Source organism: Scylla paramamosain, unplaced genomic scaffold (genome assembly GCF_035594125.1).
Source record: "Scylla paramamosain isolate STU-SP2022 unplaced genomic scaffold, ASM3559412v1 Contig47, whole genome shotgun sequence".
In the NCBI taxonomy this organism is placed as follows: domain Eukaryota; kingdom Metazoa; phylum Arthropoda; class Malacostraca; order Decapoda; family Portunidae; genus Scylla; species Scylla paramamosain.
The window spans coordinates 81,191-95,025 of record NW_026973712.1 but is presented as its reverse complement, the minus strand read 5'-3'; the positions used below and the strand labels follow the sequence as shown (position 1 = coordinate 95,025).

General features: G+C 50.1%; 1 protein-coding gene across 7 annotated transcripts in view; it reads right to left on the bottom strand.

The window, feature by feature from the left end:
• Positions 1-13,414, bottom strand: part of LOC135098147 (uncharacterized) — an 87,871-nt gene extending 74,457 nt beyond the window's left edge. For all 7 annotated transcript variants that reach the window (XR_010266610.1, XR_010266609.1, XR_010266608.1 and 4 more), the window contains exon 1: positions 13,275-13,414. The gene's annotated coding sequence lies outside the window, so the exon portion shown is untranslated. The remainder of the gene's footprint in view (positions 1-13,274) is intronic.
• Positions 13,415-13,835: the final 421 nt, after the last annotated feature.

Genomic DNA, 13,835 nt, shown 5'->3' with positions numbered 1-13,835 from the left:
TGTGTGTGTGTGTGTGTGTGTGTGTGTGTGTGTGTTTGGATGGGTGGGTGCATGCGTGTGTGCGGGTAGATGGGTACAGGGAGCTGAAGAGGAAATGGGTGAGGAAGAGGGGGTAGTGGGTGAGAGGTGTGCTGGCCGGGAGGTAGGCTGGGAAGGGAGGCTGGGAAGGGAGGTGGTAATGTACTCGTAGCGTGTTGGTGATTGCTAATGATGGTGATGAGTCTTGATGAATATAGCGGTGGTGGTGGTGGTGATGGTGGTGGTAATGAAGTAGGAACGCAGCCTCACTTGTCACTTGTACCGAAAAAAATAAAAAAAATCAAATGTTGGTGAAGTAATAAACTTTGCGTCAGTAGTTACTTCCCATGTTGGTGCAGACTATGTTGTAATGCTCTCTCTCTCTCTCTCTCTCTCTCTCTCTCTCTCTCTCTGGCTTCACACGCTGAGGGCCCATAAGGAGGCAGCGCGGCAGTGAGTAGGAGACACTAACACACTCCTGTGCCTCAGGCATTCATTAGGGCATTCATCCCGCACTTCACGGCGACACGAGACGACTAGAGGTTCTTCCACCTGCACTTTATGACACGTATCTCTCGTGAATTCAGTGAGAGAATCTCCTCCTCTGCTTTTGATCATCTCTTGCTCCTCCTCTTCTTTCATCTCCTTCTCCATTTCATCAGCTTTTCTCCATCACTTTTTCTTTTTCCAGGATCGTTATGTCCGTGAGAGGCGGCTGCTACGTGGATGGCAGGATGGTTCCGTCAAGTTAAGCTGAACAGACCACGGCATACAATTTCATCTCCCTCACTGGTATACTCGTACATCTAGCTCCTTCCCTCCTTTCAGTACTGCAGCCGCTGTCATTGTGGGCAGAGCAGGGACTTGCCTTATTCAGGTCACACACACACACACACACACACACACACACACACACACACAGGTGATGCCTTCTGCCTTCTGAACGTTCCTTGAAATTAAAAAATACAAAAATATATAAGTTGCAATTCCTCCCTCGCTCACGTACACATCACACACACACATATAAAAAAAAAGCAGCGGGTGGGGTGGGGCGGAAACCTACGTCATAACTACGTGCGGTGTCAAATTTAGAGTAATTTCATAAGCATCCGTCACGCCAGAGCAGCACTCATCTCCACTCGCCTGCCGCTAACGATCAACAACTCATCTCCTCTTAATAGCTGTGGGAAATAACTGTCTCAATACCCATCACGAGCCTCGCCCTCCTTGCCTCCCCTTCGAGTGCGTGGAGCGACAGCAGCAGGCGGGCAATGATTACAAAGGGAGGGAGGCAAGGAATACAGCATGCTTGCCACCACCTGCTTACCCGCCGTGCCCTTATGAGCAGGCAGGGCGTCACGACACTTCACACTGGAGCTTTGGACTTGCTTTCCATCTGTCTCCTTATAAAGCTGACACCTCAATGGTCTCTTTTGTTTTCAGTTTTACTCTTGACCAAAGCCAGAGCAAAAAAAAAAAAAAAAAAAGAAAGCGATTAATTTCTTTTCTTCCGCTCTTCTCTTTGCACATTGCTGAATATCACAGGAAAGGTAGAGAGAATGAGAGAGAGAGAGAGAGAGAGAGAGAGAGAGAGAGAGAGAGAGAGAGAGAGAGAGAGAGAGAGAGAGAGGAAGACAAAGACATGTAAATAGACAGGATACTATAGAGCAACAACTTGACACGTAGGACTTCACACTTCATCCACGTGACTGCAAGTTGAAGAAGGTGGAGGGACATGATCCACCAAGTCACATGACGCTGCACTTCGGTAAAGGTCATCACGTCTGTCGCCACGCCTGTCACCAGTGCCACGTCATATCATGCAACACGTCCCCCTCCTGTCAGTCACCTGCCAGTCTCACGCTCTAGCTCGTCCTTAAAATTGCAGTCACACACTTCTATATGGTCTATGTACACGCAGCCAGTCACTCGCAAATCCAAACATTTGTATTAATTTGTGTGGTAAAAATGAGACAGACTGGGATGGTACCGTACGAAAACTATATTGTGAAATGTAATGTAATGCATAACAGAGAGAGAGAGAGAGAGAGAGAGAGAGAGAGAGAGAGAGAGAGAGAGAGAGATTATGTGAGCAGGAATTGGTTGGTGTCAGTATTTACAAGAGAGAGCAAGTTGTGTAATGTGGGACAGACGTGAGGTCTGCGTGAATGGAAGAGCTGTTAGTTGATCAAACCAAGTGTTAAAACTGATGACAGATCTGTGCACACTGCACTGCCTGGCTGGATTGTGGTGGTGAGAGTAAAGCTGCTACAGGCTGTCATTAAGACTGCACTGTGTGAAGGAGAGATACTGCAATTAAGTACAGCAATTAAGTACATACACACACACACACACACACACACACACACACACACACACACACACACTACCATGCACCAAAAAAAAAACAGGCAACACACACAGTGGACGTAACCAGTTTAGCCGCAGCCTCCCCTAGAGCTGGCCTCACTACAAAATGGCGCCGCCCCGCCCCGCCCCGCCCTACGGCGCCGCGCTGGCTGAGACGTCACATCGTGCACCCCCGTCGCCCTTACCACGCCGCCACCACAAAAGAACAATTGGTCGTTGCAATTCCCGGAAACCAATTTAGAGTGAGTGTTCATTCCCAAAGGATAGCGTTGGCCCGCCGCGGCAGAAATAGTGGCAGTGTGGGAGGTGGTGCCGCCGTTATTGGCACTGCGGGACTCCATTCACACCGCGGCCTGGGTTCATCACTGCCTCATGACTTAATTCATATCAAGAAGGACCTGCAACCCAAGATTTCCGGTTGTTAAGGAGTAATGGCTTTGTGTGTGCGTCTGTGTGTGTAGGAGAGAGAAAGAGAGAGAGAGAGAGAGAGAGAGAGAGAGAGAGAGAGAGAGAGAGAGAGAGAGAGAGAGAGAGAGAGAGAGAGAGGTTACTTTGTAGCAAATAATCTAGTCAGCCATAGAAACATCCCATTTTCTCTCATATTCAGGGTACACTAAAACTTACGCGCTTCTCAGAACCAGTAATGTAAACACAAGTCACCGCTCCAAGCACTCCGTTTTCTCTTATATGTTTTCAGCCTCCCGTTCTCTTTCTACTGCACAGATTTTTCGTCTTTCATCTCTTCTTCCTCATTTTTTATACATACACATTCTGTGCACGCTTTTCGACACATACGTTACACGTCTTTTCTATACATCATATTACTCCTTTCTTCACACAGACATACACACACACATTCACTCTCTTTGTTCATATCTTTATGTAAATCATTTTTTATGTTCAGTATTTCTTGTGTACATGTTCATGTTTTTGTTAAATAAACTAGAGAGAGTTTAACCAGTCTAACAAGTGGCTATAAATACAACCTTAGCTGGTGAACAAAAAGAGTTAAGAGATTAAAGGACTTGCAACTGCTGACGGTTACCTGTCGGTTTTCTCTTCTCTATCTCTGGCGAGTTAAGAGATTAAAGGACTTGCAACTGCTGACGGTTACCTGTCGGTTTTCTCTTCTCACATTCCTGGCGGCTTCCACCTAGATCACTAGAAATGGTGACTCGGAGTTAGACCGTAGTGGCCAGCTCCACCAATGCTGTGTCCCAGGTTCTTTAGCACTATAGCGTCGCCACAGCTATAGGTACCTCGCCCAGGTCAGCCCCCGCCTGACACGGACCACCACGGCCAAACCGCCACCCAGCCTGGCCCAGCCGTGACCCACCGACGCCACCCAGCCCGGCCAGCCGCCACGTGACACACACACACCGTCACCCAGCCCAGCAACCGTGGTCACCGCCGCTGCCTCGCCAGTCACCAGCCACCCTCTCTCGCAGCTGTGACTCACCACGCCTCGCCAGCCACCCAGGCCACTGAGGCCACGCTCACCTGCCGCCTCACCACCGCCACCAGGTCCTTCCCTCTCCTGCTGCCGTGACCCACCGCGCCAACTCCACCTGCTGCCTGGTCACCTGCCACCCCTGCCACACCTGCTGCCCAGCCTCCATCACCACCACAGCAGCAGCAACACCTCTCCGGCTCACCACGCACGGTCACCGCCACCCGGCCGTGACCCCACTGGCCCTGATTTCGCTTCTCTACAACAGGGCGGCGCCCCCTGCACCGGTACTCCCGTCTTCCGCTCGACAACAGGGCGGCGTTCCCTGCAACGTTCCCCCACCAAAGTGTTAGTGCTCCCGACCGTCCCTCCCCTCTCCCCCGTCGTCCACCCTCCCCCTGTGTGTGTTAACCCCTGCCCCTAGAAAACTCCCTAGTGTGCATCAGCGCGTACCAACCCCCGTGTGCCAGACACCAACACCTACACATACACACACACACACACAGACTACACACTTCGTTCACGGCAGTGCGTTCCAAGCCGTAAGTGCAAGTGCGGTAAAGTACGTGCCTAGGACCATCACTGCACAGTGGCGCCCAGCAGGCGTCCCTTGCCACCTCTCACTGGCACCTGGCGCCGGAGGAGCCCGCGCCTCGCCGACAGGCGTCACTACACCCTGCTCCACGACTCGCATAACAAGCCACCAGGCCCCATCGCACGCCAGCAACTAGAAACGGCCATGGCTCCACCGGACACCGCCTCCCCAGCTCCCCCCTTCAGGGCTCCAGCCTTCAACAGCCACGACCCCAACATGTGGTTTACCATCTTGGAGCTGAACTTCACGGCAAACAACATCACTGAGACCTTGAGACAGTTCACTCACGCCTGCACTCTCCTGCCACCCGAGGTCCTCTTGCAAGTCTCGGACGCCATCGCGAAAGCCCCCTCTTCGGACAATCCCTACGACGACCTCAAGCAAGCCGTCCTCAAACGCCTTGCGTCGTCGGTGTCAACACGCTTGCAAGAGCTACTAAAGAAGGAGGAGCTGGGGAATGAAAAGCCATCAGATCTGCTTAGGCGGATGAAGAGGTTGTTGGGCGATCAGCCCAACACAATGGACAAGACCATGTTCGCCCACCTCTTTTATCAGCGACTTCCTCCAGCACTACAGAGCAGCTTATTCAGCGTGAAAGATAAGCTCGACCTAGCAGACCTCGCGCAGCTGGCTGACGACTATATGTCGACAGTTCCGTCGGCAACGCCACCGTCTTCAGTCGCCACTGTCACTAACACAGCAGACGTCCAGCAACTCACCCACATTGTGTCGCAGCTGGCCCTGCAGGTCAGCGCGATGCAGGAACAGCTAAATACCCGCCAGCGTCGCCGCCCACCGTCACCTCGACGCCCTCGCTACCGCTCTCGGTCGCGTAGCACTACACGCACCCCGGGCGTCTGCTACTACCACAGCAGGTTCGGTAGCGAGGCCATTAAGTGCACCCAACCCTGCACTTACAACACCACCCCGGCGTCAAACTAAACGGGCGGACGTTCACGGCGCGTACGATCCGCCAGCCCAAGTCACAGCTACTTCACGTCTACGACCGACGCACCGGAATTAAGTTCCTCGTCGACACCGGCGCTGAGGTCAGTGTCCTGCCTGCCACAGACAGCCAGAAGAGGTTGCCTGTAACCACGCACCTCTATGCAGCCAACGCCTCGAAAATTCCTGTGTACGCGCGGCAGACACTACACCTCGAACTCAACCTCCGCCGCTCCTTCGACTGGACCTTTTACGTAGCAGCTGTGACCCAACCCATCCTAGGCGCCGATTTCCTACGCCACCACGACCTCTTAGTCGACTTGAAGCATGGCACGCTGCTGGATCGTCTCACCTCCCTGCGGACCCGTGGCCGAACGGCACCTGGCGAGAGCACCGGAATCTCCGCAGTCTGCCGAGATAACCCCTTCGCCGCCATCCTCAAGGGTTTCCCAACACTAACACAGCCATACTCAGCCACGCAGCCAGTGAAACATCACGTCCTGCACTACATAGAGACCACCGGACCACCTGTTTTCGCCAAGGCTCGTCGCTTAGCACCAGAACGCTACAAACAGGTCAGGGCCGAGTTTGAGTCTCTGATGCAGCAAGGCATCATCCGCCCAAGCTCCAGCAACTGGTCGTCTGCGCTTCACGTCGTCCCCAAGAAAAACGGTGACATACGCCCTTGCGGGGACTACAGAGCCCTAAACTCCCGCACCGAGATGGACAGGTATCCAGTGCCTAACATTCAGGAGTTTTCCTCACAACTGCACGGCTCTACAATTTTCTCCAGGATCGACCTCGTAAAGGCCTTCCATCAGATCCCCATCAACCCCGAGGACATCCCGAAGACGGCCATAATCACGCCCTTCGGACTATATGAATACACTAGGATGCCCTTCGGTCTCAAGAACGCTGCTCAAACATTCCAGCGCTTCATGGACGAAGTTTTGCGAGGACTGCAGTTCTGCTTCACTTACGTCGATGACATTCTTGTTGCCAGCCCAGACGACGCTGCTCATCGCCAACACCTCGAGCAAGTCTTCACTCGTCTGAAGGACTACGGCATCCAGGTCAACGCCGACAAGTCCGTGTTCGGCGTGCCTTCAGTCGACTTCCTCAGCCACACTGTGTCCTCCTCAGGCTTCACCCCAACTGCAAGTCGCTGTACTGCCATCCAGAATTTCCCGAAGCCCACAACTCAGCGCCAGTTGAAGCAGTTCCTCGGGATGCTGAACTATTACCACAGGTTCATTCCCCGATGCGCGCTCCTCCTCCAGCCTCTCTACGCCTTAGTGAAGCCAGCCAAACGAGGCCAGTCCGTCACCCTTGCCTGGACGCCCGCAGCTGAGGACGCTTTCCTCGCTGCCCGGAAGGCGCTCACATCCACAGCGCTCAGTTTCCCTGCCCCAGACGCCCCTACTTCCATCGCCACGGACGCCTCCGACACCGGAGTTGGAGCAGTGCTACAGCAGCACATCGACGGTGCCTGGAAACCCGTCGCCTTCTTCTCCAAGAAACTCAACACTGCCGAGAAGAAGTACAGCGCCTTCGACAAAGAGCTCCTCGCCATCTACAAGGCATTGAAGCACTTCCAGTACTTTGTCGAAGGACGTCAGTTTCATATCTACACTGACCACAAGCCGCTGACGAGCACCTTCATCAAGAACAAGTCATCCTACTCACCACGTCAACTGCGCCACGTAGACTTCATCTCTCAGTTCACCACGGACCTCCGTTACGTGAAAGGTGAAGATAACGCCCCAGCCGATGCCCTGTCACGCAACATCTGTGCCACATCTACCTCTCTCATCGATTACGCCGCCATTGCTGCCGATCAGGCCGACGACGCCGAGCTGCAGCAACTAAAAGAAAACACCGCACTACAGATGAAGAGAGTACAGCTACCAGGCACTCAAGTGCACATCTACGCTGACGTCTCGACCAACACCGTCCGACCATACCTGCCTCAACGGCACAGGTATCCACTCTTCCGTCAGCTGCACGACCTCTCACATCCTGGCATCAGAGCTTCACAACACATGATGACGTCCCGATTCATCTGGACCGCCATCAACAAGGACGTGAGAGACTGGACACGTAGGTGCACCACCTGTCAGGCCTCCAAGGTGACGCGACACACACGCTCCCCTACAGCCACCTTCACGCCAGTCTCCACACGCTTCGAACACGTCCATATCGACCTCGTTGGCCCTCTTCCTCACTCCGACGGCTACCGCTACATCCTCACCTGTGTCGACCGCTTCACTCGCTGGCCAGAAGCTGCACCGCTGACTGACATCTCCACTGACACCGTTGCACGTGCCTTTATCAGCACGTGGATCTCACGCTTCGGTGTTCCTGTCAGCCTCACTTCTGACCGCGGCGGCCAGTTTGAGTCCAGTGTCTGGAACAAACTGATGACACTACTCGGCATTCGACGGTACAGGACTGCCAGCTACCATCCTCAGGCCAACGCTACAGTGGAACGTTTCCACCGCCAGCTGAAGTCGTCACTGATGGCTTCCAGCGACCAACGCGAGAAGTGGAACGCCACCTTACCCCTCGTCCTCCTCGGCATCCGGACGTCCCTCAAGCAGGACCTTCATCACTCTTCTGCCGAGCTCGTATACGGCACCACTCTTCGACTCCCTGGCGAGCTCCTTACCAGCTCACCTGACGCCGGCCCCTGCAGCGTCCAAGACTTCGCCAGCAGTCTTAAGGAGTCGATGAGAAGCCTGCAGCCGGTGCAACCTCGCACGCACCCCGCCAAGACCTTCGTCAGCCAGGATCTCGAAGACTGCACACACGTCTTCGTCAGGGTTGACGCTGTCCGTAAACCACTACAGCGCCCCTACGAAGGCCCCTTCGAGGTCCTCCGCAGGACGAGAAAAAACATCACCATCAACAGAAACGGCTCTTCTGACGTCATAGCCATAGACCGAGTCAAGCCCGCCTACATCCTGCACACCCCGACGGCACCTCACGACCCGACATCGCTGGCCACGCCTTCAGCACCACGCGCCACAGCTAAGCAGCACGTATCGTTCGTCGTGCCTCCTCACTCGGGGGAAGTTATGTAGCAAATAATCTAGTCAGCCATAGAAACATCCCATTTTCTCTCATATTCAGGGTACACTAAAACTTACGCGCTTCTCAGAACCAGTAATGTAAACACAAGTCACCGCTCCAAGCACTCCGTTTTCTCTTATATGTTTTCAGCCTCCCGTTCTCTTTCTACTGCACAGATTTTTCGTCTTTCATCTCTTCTTCCTCATTTTTTATACATACACATTCTGTGCACGCTTTTCGACACATACGTTACACGTCTTTTCTATACATCATATTACTCCTTTCTTCACACAGACATACACACACACATTCACTCTCTTTGTTCATATCTTTATGTAAATCATTTTTTATGTTCAGTATTTCTTGTGTACATGTTCATGTTTTTGTTAAATAAACTAGAGAGAGTTTAACCAGTCTAACAAGTGGCTATAAATACAACCTTAGCTGGTGAACAAAAAGAGTTAAGAGATTAAAGGACTTGCAACTGCTGACGGTTACCTGTCGGTTTTCTCTTCTCTATCTCTGGCGAGTTAAGAGATTAAAGGACTTGCAACTGCTGACGGTTACCTGTCGGTTTTCTCTTCTCACATTCCTGGCGGCTTCCACCTAGATCACTAGAACTTAATCATGTGACACTAGCCAAACACAGTGATGTAGCACAGTGAGTGAAGCAGCGTGAGGCGGAGTGTGTGCGTCTGTGTGTGTATGAGAGAGAGAGAGAGAGAGAGAGAGAGAGAGAGAGAGAGAGAGAGAGAGAGAACCAAGCGGAGGTTCCCGAACTGTAAACACGAAATAAAAAAAAATAAAAAAGAGCTAATTCGATGTGAGCTGAACAAGACCGGTGATGGAGGATGAGGAGGACTGGGAGGGAGGGATGAGGTGGTGGTGGTGGTGGTGGTGGTGGTGGTGGTGGTTTGCCTGCTTTATGGTGTCTGGGAGGAGAGGAGCAGCTCGGCGAGTACCTTGTTATTTTGGTTAACAGGACAGCCCGTCCATATTAATGGCGGTGACAATGCCATCACGGCTCCCCGCCCCGCGCCAAGCCCTTGCCTGCTGTCACCTCGAAGACACAGCCTCCTCACCCAGCCCCGGCACGCTGGCTGCCTCAGCACAACACTCTTGATTGACGACCAAAGGACAGGAGGAGAGGAAAGGAAAGAAGAGGAGACATTTTTGTCGGCTTCCTTGGGATGAAGTGGAGTTCCCACCCCCTCCCCCATCCACCACTCCCACTAACCGTCCCTGAGAGAACAGGAAAAAAACTGCATAAAAGTTTTTGCAGGAATGATATGAGTGATCGCCAGTAGAATAACTACCATGGTACAGTGAGGGATGGTCATAAATTCATTCAGAAGAGCAAAAATTTTGTTGTATCTCAGTTGCAGATTGCAGTTTAAAGTCTGTCTAATCAGCAATAGAAAGCTGTAATTGTTAAACTTTCCGTGATACTGAAGGATAAGGAACTCCAGACATTAACGACGCTAGTGAAGAAGTGCTTGGCCTTCCCCGGCGAGAATCATTAACCCTTACTGTGCCGGAGCCGCACGGGTGGCTTAACAGCTCGTCAATATTACGCCAAGAGCGCCACGATCACAAACACTGCCGATAGCAAACCCGAGGCCATGAGCTCACCACATCTTTTTAGTTTGTAGTGCACCTTGGTTTCCTCACGCCGCTCTGCAGCCACAGATATACCAGGTGTGTCATGTGCAAGGTACGTGTGAGTGACGCCAGGTAAGCTTCGATCCTGACGTAGGTGCTTCTCGAGGGAAATTCTGAAGGTCCCCAGTTTGCTGAGCTTTGTTACCACCACTCACACCTAACTTATCACTTCATCTAAAATATCACAACGAAGAGAAAAAAAATAAAAATTTCTACTTAAATATTATGGAAATCTATGAATAATTTACATACATTTTTGTTATAGATACAAAAATAAACAAAAATAATAAGAAGAAAAAACTTTAGTCTGAAATACAAGCTCATACGAAGCACACACACACACACACACACACACACACACACACACACACACACACACACACACCTCTACACTGACAGTTTCACTTGGAGCCCCTCTACCATTGCATTAATCTCCATAAATACCGTTTACTTATCCCGCGTCTTACTAATGACCCACTCTCTTCATCATTTGCCTTATCCTTTTTTGTCATCTTACCCAGTCTTCTCTCTCTCTCTCTCTCTCTCTCTCTCTCTCTCTCTCTCTCTCTCTCTCTCTCTCTCTCTCTCTCTCTAACACTAATTACCTTGTAAAATGAAGAGGGACAGAGAGAGAGAGAGAGAGAGAGAGAGAGAGAGAGAGAGAGAGAGAGAGAGAGAGAGAGAGAGAGAGAGAGAGAGAAAATGGCAACGGCGGAATAGGGAAAGTGGGTAAATTATAAAAGAAAGCAAGTAATGTGTGTGTGTGTGTGTGTGTGTGTGTGTGTGTGTGTGTGTGTGTGTGTGTGTGTGTGTGTGTGTGTGTGTGTGTGTGTGTGTGTGTGTGTGTGCATCTCAATAAAGACGGCATGAAGAGGGGCTGGAAAAGAGGACGAGAAATGTACGAGGTAAATGGAACCAAGTGATACTGGACAGAGCGTGGAGTGTTGAGCTGCGTGTCTACGCTTCCCCGATTCCGTGCGTCAGGTGTGAGTGAATGAGACACCTGGCATGATGGACAGGAAGCCGCTGGAGTGGGAGAGACAGTTAGCAGGTTAGGAGCGCCCGCTGTGAGGGTGGTGAAGATACAACGAGCAGCACCAATGTGACGGAGATTGGTGAACCATCAAAGCAGAACAGACGCCGCGAGACAACCTGCTCTTGGTGTCACTTGCATAGCGTTCTGAGGGAAGACAGCGGGAAGACACACTTTAGCACTTCAACTCTAGACAAGGAGTTACGTCAATAAGTGAATGATTCAGTCTACTGCAAAGGATGAGACTCAGCGTACCTTGGTAGACTCTGTGAGGCGGTGAAGACTAGAGACTGAAGGTGGAATATCTACATTGCTGGAGGATGTGTTGTATGTTAGCAAAGAGAAGCGTGTTTACTTAACACTGGAAAGGCAAGGAACTGTTTCGCTAAGGCACCACAGCCTCACTGCCCTCCATCAACAAACACCACACCGAACACAACTAACACAAACACGAGTCTGGCAATTCCTTCAGCGAGTGTCTTGCGGCAGGCGATGCTGTTGTTATACACTTGCCAATCATCAGAGAGAGAGAGAGAGAGAGAGAGAGAGAGAGAGAGAGAGAGAGAGAGAGAGAGAGAGAGAGAGAGAGAGGTTCCTTCATCATGTGACACTACCCAAACACTCCTACAGCGAATGTCATAAGCTTTTGCCAATCATCAGGAGTGCCACAGGGATCAATTGCCAAGCTCTCAAGGACATATACTCTTCTGGTGATGATATCCTTGCTAAACTATCGCTAGAATCATATAAACAGTCTTCAAAAACCATTGACTTCATTTTTTAAGTTGAAATCTACATTCATCTGTCTGTTTTTTACGCTGTTTCATTAACTCTTAGATGATGTTAATACTTAATAATGGGCAATATTGACATGGCGCGGATATTCTTAAATGGAAAGACTTAACACAAAGCTACATATTTTCCATGATGGCCTCACACAAGCTGTACCATTTCATTACAAAACAAAGGTACAGTTTCTGCCCGAGAGCGATTACTAAACTTCTCACTCGAATTTCCACTGGCAAATATTTCCTGAATACATATTTTTCTGAGGAGAATTACGCAGGGAAGGAAAAATCAAATACATTTAATTTATCATTAAGGCAACGTATATCCTGTTTCATCACACACGACCTTCTACTTTCCCTCTCGTTTCCTTCACCGCCCTTCATCTCTTCACTTTCCGTCTCGCATCAGGTGTACGCCAAACACCACTCTTCACTCATACCAACTCTCTCTCTCTCTCTCTCTCTCTCTCTCTCTCTCTCTCTCTCTCTCTCTCTCTCTCTCTCTCTCTCTCTGTTTCTTCTTTTCTTCTTGTAATTCTTGAAAGAACACAAAGTTTTCATTTGACAGCAAGTTATCATGAAAGTTTAACGAAAGACAAAAATAAGCAGCAGCTTGAAATAGGAGTTAAAAAATGCAACGGTGACATTTCAATAAATGACATTTCTGATGTGCATGTGTGTTGTGTGTGTGAGAGAGAGAGAGAGAGAGAGAGAGAGAGAGAGAGAGAGAGAGAGAGAGAGAGAGAGAGAGAGAGAGAGTATTGTGCAGGAGATGTGAGGTCACCTTTCCGTGGCCATGGTGAGACACTTGCCTTCCACTCGTGACTTTTATTATTTTTTTCTTTACTGTTAATTTTGTAACACAAGGCGAGAGGTGTGACACAGTGTCTCCATGCTTGTTAAATACTTGACTTGATTGCTTACACAACTAGCTGGTATGCTTGCATGCGAGGAGTGACCCATCTCATTATTTTCCACAGTAACTATCGATAAAACACGAAACTCAAACTTTCACTTGGGCCAGCCACTTTTTAAGGAACAAACCTTAAACTGCTTTACACAAAGTGTCTAATTAAATAAAAGGGAGAAAGTAAGTTCCTTGTGACATGACAGGGGTGGTGTGTCGGGCAGGGCCAGGGGCAGAGTGGTGAGGGACGAGTTAGGCTAGCTGCAGCAGGGTGTACGATTGCAAAGGTCATAATCTGTGTCATCATGAAATGTGACACTACTTATCATTACAATGTCTAGTTTGGTGTGTCAGCGTGATGCTGCAGCAGGCGACCGTGGCTCTCACACTCCGGAGTCTGCCTCTCCCCGCACACCAGAACAGGCGCTACTCACCAGTGCACGACGCCTCGTCTGTCCCTCAACACTGGCACACTCTTCCCTTCGTCAGGGTCACGGCACGTCAACACTCCGAGCAAGAAAACACAGGAACACGTTTGGCAAGCTGCTGCGCACACCCGCCTTGTCCCGCGTTCGGTGTAAGATAATAGCAAATGTCATTTATAATCATTCGTCTTTTCACATTTATATATCATGAAATTGTGTTTTCTTTTTCTTTTCTTTTTTAACAAAATAATAAGAAGAATATAGCTGTAAGACGCATAAGAAGAAAAAGAAAAAAAAAAAGGAAACGAGATGACTAGCGGCGGATCATGTCGACATTTTGAACATTTTCTTGGCTTGTCAATACAATATGAAGGTAAAGTCAAAATAAGACTGATCAGGAAAAGAAAAGAAAAAAAATAGGTGCACAAAAGCCATAATATAAACAAAATTATGCACTGGCAATGGACTGATATCTTGTAGCAAATGTAGCCTAATCCGTAAAACCATTCGCGTGGCTCATTAACATGGTCTTCCTATACAGTTCATATGTAATATTTTCATCACAAAAAA